A 7353-nucleotide genomic window follows, 5' to 3' on the forward strand; every position below is an offset into this window, starting at 1 on the left:
ATTCTAAACTCACAACATTATGGAACCTCCACCATGTTTGACTGTATATAGGGTAGACTTTTCTTTACAGGCCTATAGTGGTTTATCATAATAAGTGAAATACCATTGATGAACTATCCTGAAAATAGGTCATCATTAGTTGAGCACCTGAGGTTCACCGTTTGGGATTTCATTCGATCAGGTGATTGGGTGCCTGCTGTCAGTGCCGCTACACACAAAAGGTACAGAATACAAGCTGCTGCCCAGACCCCTGTGCAGTGGTCAGCGCTTGTAATGGCAGGTGTCACGCTCATTAAAATCAATGGGAGCTGCACCTGCAGTTACAAGCACCGAGCACTACACATGGGTCGGAGCAGCAGCTTCTGCTCTGTACAACTGTGTATTACAGAGTTGACAGTGGGTGCCCATTTAGCCGACTGGCCACAATCCTAAGATGATCAACACTTTATGGCCTATCCTGAGAGCTTTAGATTGGTTCCATCTGACCAAAGAACATTTTTCCAGAAGGATTGTGGTTTATCTGTGTAACTTTTAACAGAGTTCAGTCGCTCTTTTTATGTCTTTCTTTAAGCAGCAGGGTACTCCTTAGCCTTCGCCTATAGAGCCCTGTTATACTCCATGTGCACTGAGCAAAAAGCCCGCGATCCAGCAGTGAACTCTGCTTGTCTAAATGCTCTGCACAAACAACTGCACTTATGTTTAATCTGTTTTTATTAAATTTTCAAAATATTTTACAAACATTAGAAAGTAGCATTAAAAATAAAAAAAACAAAAAGAAGAAAATGGAACCAGGTCTCGCAGGGCCTTCAATTCACACTGTACAGCAATTAGGCATGTCTTCATGTGAACAACAAATAGAACAGTCAATTCGTCTAGCCCAAGAATGATCCCCAGACCACCTCCCCTCAATCAACTATTCTTTTACTATATCAACGCAATACTGGCTGAAAGTAGAGATGGGGTCTGCGTCATATTGAATGTTACAATTGATATGATGGAAATCCCTTTCATTGGAAAGAGAGAAGAAGAAAGAGAAAAAAAAGGTAAGAAAAAAGGAGGGACAAGATATAGAAACAATCTAAGCGAATTAAACAGATATGACAGAAGAACAAGACACTTCGACATTAACAACTGCACTTATAATGCAGAATATTGAAGAGCTGCACTTTTAATACTCCTGTGAAAGGCTGAAGCCTTGATGTTGACTCTAGTGCTTCACAAAGGAAGATGGCATGGACCAGGAGGCTGTGTTGCAGATTTCGTAAAGAGCGACTTGGGCCCATTAAACTAGTGAGGTGGAGCTAAATAGGCAGAATGGATCGTTACTGGAAACGGTAGATAGTAGCCATCTTGCCAGAGAGACCTTTGAAGCACTGAAAAATTCCAATGAAGACAATAACAGATTCCCTGCCAGTCTGAACCTCTTTGTTAGACAAATAGATCTTAATCCAAGAAATGAAGGATATTCTGAATATCATCTTACATATTAGGAGGGACAAAAGGTAAACTGGTTTCCTGATAATGTTCTTCATGAAAGAGACCTCGTGTGCAATAGAGGGCAAAGTCCTAGAACACCACTATCTGGTAACAGCCTAGGTAAGGATGTTAGAAGGAAAAAGGGGTTAGACATCTGCCCAGCTTCCTTCCAAAAGTAATGGCTACAAAGAACTTAAAATGAGAGGCAGTAATTTACGTGACTGAATACGCTACGCTTGTGTGAGTGAACCCAGAAAAGACACTTCATGCAAAGAGAAAACGTTTTCTGGAGACTTGATTAGACACCATTCATAACTAGTTCCCAAAGTAAACTAATAATCACAAACTCAGATACGACTAATATTCCTCATCATCCTCTCTTGGCCTCCAAGCAGTCAAACTGAGCCTGCTTCAGAGAAGGATGATAAATAGAGATGAGCGAGTATACTCGCTAAGGACAATTGCTCGATCGAGCATTGTCCTTAGCGAGTATCTTCCCGCTCGGCAGAGGAGGTTCGGCTGCCGGCACGGGTGACAGGTGAGTTGCGGCAGTCAGTAGGGGGGAGCGGGGGGAGCGGGGGGAGGGAGGGAGAGATCTCCCCTCCGTTCCTCCCCGCTCTCCCCCGCAGCTCCCCGCCTGCCGCCGAATCTTTGCTCCCGAGCGGGCCGGTACACGCTAAGGGCAATGCTCGCTCGAGCAATTGCCCTTAGCGAGTATACTCGCTCATCTCTAATGATAAACTCCTGTCTGTAACATAGTATATAAGTCAGAAAGAAAGGCATATGTTCATCCAGTTCCACTATAACCCCATCCCCTTCACCCAGCAATGTTGATCCAGAGGAGTGCAAAAATACCCAATGAGGTAGAAGCTAATTTTTCCCATTTAAGGGGAAAAAATTCCTTCCCGACTCCAATCTGGCAATCCTAATAATCCCCGGATCAACCACCCTTCTGAAATTATTAGTGATTATAGCACTAATATTGTATCGCTCAAGAAAGACGTCCAGGCCCCTCTTAAGCTTTTTTATTGAATTTACAATTATCACATCCTCAGGCAGAGAGTTCCATAGTCTCACTGCTCTTATAGTAAAGAACCCCCTTCTATGTTGGTGTAGAAACCTTCTTTCCTCTAGAGGTAGAGGGCGCCCCCTTGTTACAATGACAGTCCTGGGTATAAATAGATGATGGGAGAGATCTCTGTTTTGTTCCCTGAGTGATTAGGTCATCCCTCATACGTCTTTTTTCTAAACTAAGTAATCACAATTTTGATAACCTCTCTGGGTATTGTAGTTCATCCATTCCATTTATTACTTTAGTTGCCCGCTTTTGAACTCGCTCAAGCTCTGATATGTCCTTCTTGAGTACCGGAGCCCAAAACTGTGCACAATATTCCTTATGTGGTCTGACCAGTGACTTGTAAAGAGGAAGAACAATGTTCTTGTCATGTGCCTTGCCAGCAGCTTCCTGACACTGGATGCTCCAGTTAAGCTTACAGTTTACTAAACTCTCCAAGTCCTTTTCCATGTCAGTGTTCCCCAGTGGTTTCCCATTTACTGTATAATGGTGACATGCATTTCCCTGCCCATATGCATAACCTTACATTTATTAGTAAACCTCATTTGCTACTTTTCTGCCCAAGTCCTCTTGCAACCGCATTGTGTCCTCTCTTGTGTTAATTTATTCACATAGTTTTGTATCATTTGCAAATATTGCTATTTTACTATGCAATCCTTCTACCAGCTCATTTACCCTCAAGCTTTTTTTCATTTTTCCATTTCCCCCTTCCCTCGTTTAATAATCGTAGCTCCTTAATTTATCGATCGATGTTGCTGTATGAGGGCTTGTTTTTTGCGGAACGAGTTGTGCTATTCAATGGTGCTATTTAATGTACCTTATAATGTACTGAAAAACTTTTTTAAAATTCTAAGTGGAGAGAAATGAAAAAAAAAAACGAATTTCCGCCATCTTTCGCTGCATCTTGTTTCTACAACGCACAAACTTCCACAAAAATAAAATTTTATTCTATGAGTCAGTATGATTATCACGTTACCGAACTTATATAGTTTTGTTTGCTGTACTACTTATTTTTCAAAGACACTTAATTTATTTTTATTATTTTCTGCTGCAATCTACTGCATGCAATAGCTTTTTTATTTTTCCATCAACAAAATTGTGCAAGGGCTAATTTTTTGCATGATGTCCTGTAGTTTGCGTTGGTACCATTTTGGAATACATATGACTTTTTGATCACTTTTTATTGCAGTTTTTCTTGGAGACAAGGTGACCAAAAAAGCGCATTTCTAGCATTCTTTATTTTTTTTGTGACGATGTTCATTGTGTGGGGTAAATAATGCGTTACTTTGATAGATCGGACTTTTACGGACGTAGCGATACCAAATATGTATTTTTGTTTTATTATAAATTTTGTGTGGTAATGCAGAAGCAAGAGTGGCCTGTAGAGGGCCTTTGAGTGCAGCTACTGTGTTGTTTAGTTTAACCTGAACCTGTCTGAAACGGTTAACATATATGGGTTTGACAGGAGCTAACATAAAAGGAGTAGATTCTCTAACACTCAAGAGAGAAGTTGGCTGAGAGAGCTAGAGAGGCGGTGAAGTAGTCGAGTCAGGAACTAGGCACCTGAGGTCTGAAACAAACCAGTGTGAGGAGATCTATAGCCCAGTGGGGCTTGGAAAGCTGGCTGCTAGCCAGAGAGGCTGTAGGAGCAGCCATCAGGACTGTAAGCCTGAGGTCCGTGTGGACCGGTTTGGGGACCGTTGCTCGTCTGAAGAGGAAGACTACTTCTACACACCCTGGGTGGGGTAGTGACGGTGGCCCTATGGGTTGTGTACCCTAAACATTGTAAATGGACTATATGATATGCTGTGTCATTGCTGTGCTGATAATTAAATGGTGGCAGGCGCCAGAATTCTAAAGAAATCCATGTCTCCTGAGCATTATCTACACGTGTAATGCGCCATTTTCCTGTCCGAGAGATCGGCGATCTGCAGGTGAGTGTACCCCCTTGCCACAATGGCAAAAGAAGGGGGGGTTAACTTTTATTACTTCTTTTTTTTAAATAATTAGTAAAACTTTATTGATCTCATGTAAACTCTTTTTTTAGTCCCCAGAGGGGACAACAACTTGCAATGCTTTGATTGCTCCTGCAGTATGAGGTAATGCCATAGCATTACATCATACTCTGATCGGGGAGTCAGTCTATCAAGACGCCCCATGGGGATGGCTTGATAAGCATTCTGTGAAGACAGCCCTGTGGCCTTTCAGAAGACCCCCTCCTGCCATCACACCTGCACGTCTCCCTGCGATCACATCACTGATGGCCATATGGGACCCCTGAACATCATTCAAAGGATTTAAATGCCGCTGTTAGAATTGACAGCGGCATTTAAAGTGTTAACAGCTTCGATGAGCCACGCAGCTTATTGGAGCTGTTGCTGACGGGTGTCGGCTGTAAGAAGCAGCCAGCAGCTGCGATCTCCCTTCATACATGTCCTGCAGCTGTAGGACGTCAAACGGTATTACGGGGTTAATAAATATAATTAAAAGAATAAAGCCCAGTACTGACCCCTGTGATACCCCACTAGAAATGGTGACCCAGAGTATGCACCAATATAACTATCCTCTGCTTTCTATCACTGAGCCAGTTACTTACCCACTTACACACATTCTTGCCCAGACCAAGCATTCTCATTTTATATACCAACATTTTATGCAGCACAGTATGAAACATTTTGGAAAAGTCCAGATACACAAGATCCAATTACTCCGCGGTCCAGTCTAGAACTTACCTCCTCGTAATCAAATTGATCAGACTGGTTTGACAAAAGTGATCTCTCATAAACCCATGCTATTATGGAGTTATGCAGCTATTATCCTTGAGATACTCCAGGATAGCGTCTCTTAGAAACCCTTCAAACATTTTACCCATAATGGAAGTAAGACTTACCGGCCTGAAGTTTAAAGGTTCACTTTTTGACCCTTTTTTTCCTAAATATCGGCGCCACATTGGCTATACACCCATTCAGTGGAACAGACCACATTACTACCGAGTCTTTAAATATAGGAAACAAGGTCTGTCTATCATATTACTTAATGCCCTTAAAATCTGTGGGTATATGCAATGGGGACCCAGCGATTTGTCTATTTCATTCTTTTTAAAAGGGCTCTGCACTTATCATACTCAAAGAGTGGTCATAAATGGCTGCACATCCCCGAACCTTTTTTTTTCCAGAGGTAATCAATAGAGTTTCTACAATTATGCTATACGAAAGGATCCATGCTATTTGGATGGATACCTTAATTAATTTCCTAGCTATGTGGCAACCCTGGATTAGCTATCTCAGAGTCCCAGGACTACGTCACCTTTTTGCATCTACTTAAAATTCCCCATTGAAAACCAGCTCCATTTCTTTACTAGTAAGGATGAGCGAGTATACTCGCTAAGGCACTACTCGTCCGAGTAATGTGCCTTAGACGAGTATCTCCCTGCCCATCCTTAAAGATTCGGGGGCCACCGTGGAGCAGGGAGCTGCAGGGGAGAGCAGGGAGGAACGGAGGGGAGATCTCTCTCTCCCTCTCTCCCGCCTGCTCTCCCCTGCTCCCCGCCGCGACTCTCCTGTCAGCCGCAGCGGTCCCCGAATCTTTATGGACGAGCAGGGAGATACTCGTCTAAGGCACATTACTCGGACGAGTAGTGCTTTAGCGAGTATACTCGCTCATCCTTATTTACTAGACTACACCAGGGAGCTGATTTGGATCCTTGACGACCCTGTTTTATACCCTTTGTTACCCCTTCCCAATACTCCACACTAAGAGTAACATGTATTAAAATCTAGTGTACGTTACAAAGACAATAATTGGCCCCCACCGTGGGGACGCAAGAATGTTTTATTTCTGTACCAATTTTCAAAATATCTTAATAAAATGTCGTTGAAACATAAACTGGTGACACTTAGTGGAGAAATTACTTTGTCACTCTGCATCTCATCTAACATTGCAGTCTCCTGAACAAAAAGCAATTTAATAGATTTGCTTTCTCCCCATCATTTTCTACATTTTTTCCTACATTATTTATTAACCCCTGAAGGACACAGCCTATTTTGGCGTTGAGGGCCAAACGATTTTTGGTATTTTTTCATCTCCATTTTTCAAAAGCCATAACTTTTTTATTTTTCAGTTAAAGCGGCCGTATAAGGGCTTGTTTTTTGCGTGGCGAACTGTAGTTTTTATTGGTACCATTTTGGGTACATAGACTATATTGTAAAACTTTTATTGTTTTTTTATGATCGCAGGGAGAGAAAATGTATCAATTCTGCCATAGATTTTTTTTTTAAAGTGTTAATTATGCAGCATAAATGACACACTACATTTATTTCTGCGGGTCGGTATGGTTACAACAATACCAAAATTCTTATATTTGTTTTAGGTTTTCCCACTTTTCCACACTAAAAACTCTTTTTTTGGAAATTATTTTTTTCTAAATCCCTGCATTCAAAGTCCTATAACTTTTTTATTTTTCCATGGACAGAGCTCTGCGAGCACTTATTTTTTGCGAGATGAGCTATAGTTTTTATAGGTACCATTTTGGGGTCCCTATGTTTTTTTTAGCACTTTTATTACGTTTTTTGGGAGGCAAAATGCTAAAAATTAGAATTTTGCCTCAGTTTTTTAGCGTTTTTTTTTAATGATTTTTGCCGTGCAGAATAAAAGTGTGTTCAATTTATTGTACGCATCGTTACAGACGCGTCGATACCAAATATGTCAGATTTTTTATGCTAATATGAGAAAAAGCATAAAAAAGGGTTTTCTAACTTTTTTTTACATTTTTATTTTTTGTACTTTATTTTCCTCTTATTTTT

The sequence above is a fragment of the Eleutherodactylus coqui genome, chromosome 1 (genome assembly GCF_035609145.1).
Source record: "Eleutherodactylus coqui strain aEleCoq1 chromosome 1, aEleCoq1.hap1, whole genome shotgun sequence".
NCBI lineage: Eukaryota > Metazoa > Chordata > Amphibia > Anura > Eleutherodactylidae > Eleutherodactylus > Eleutherodactylus coqui.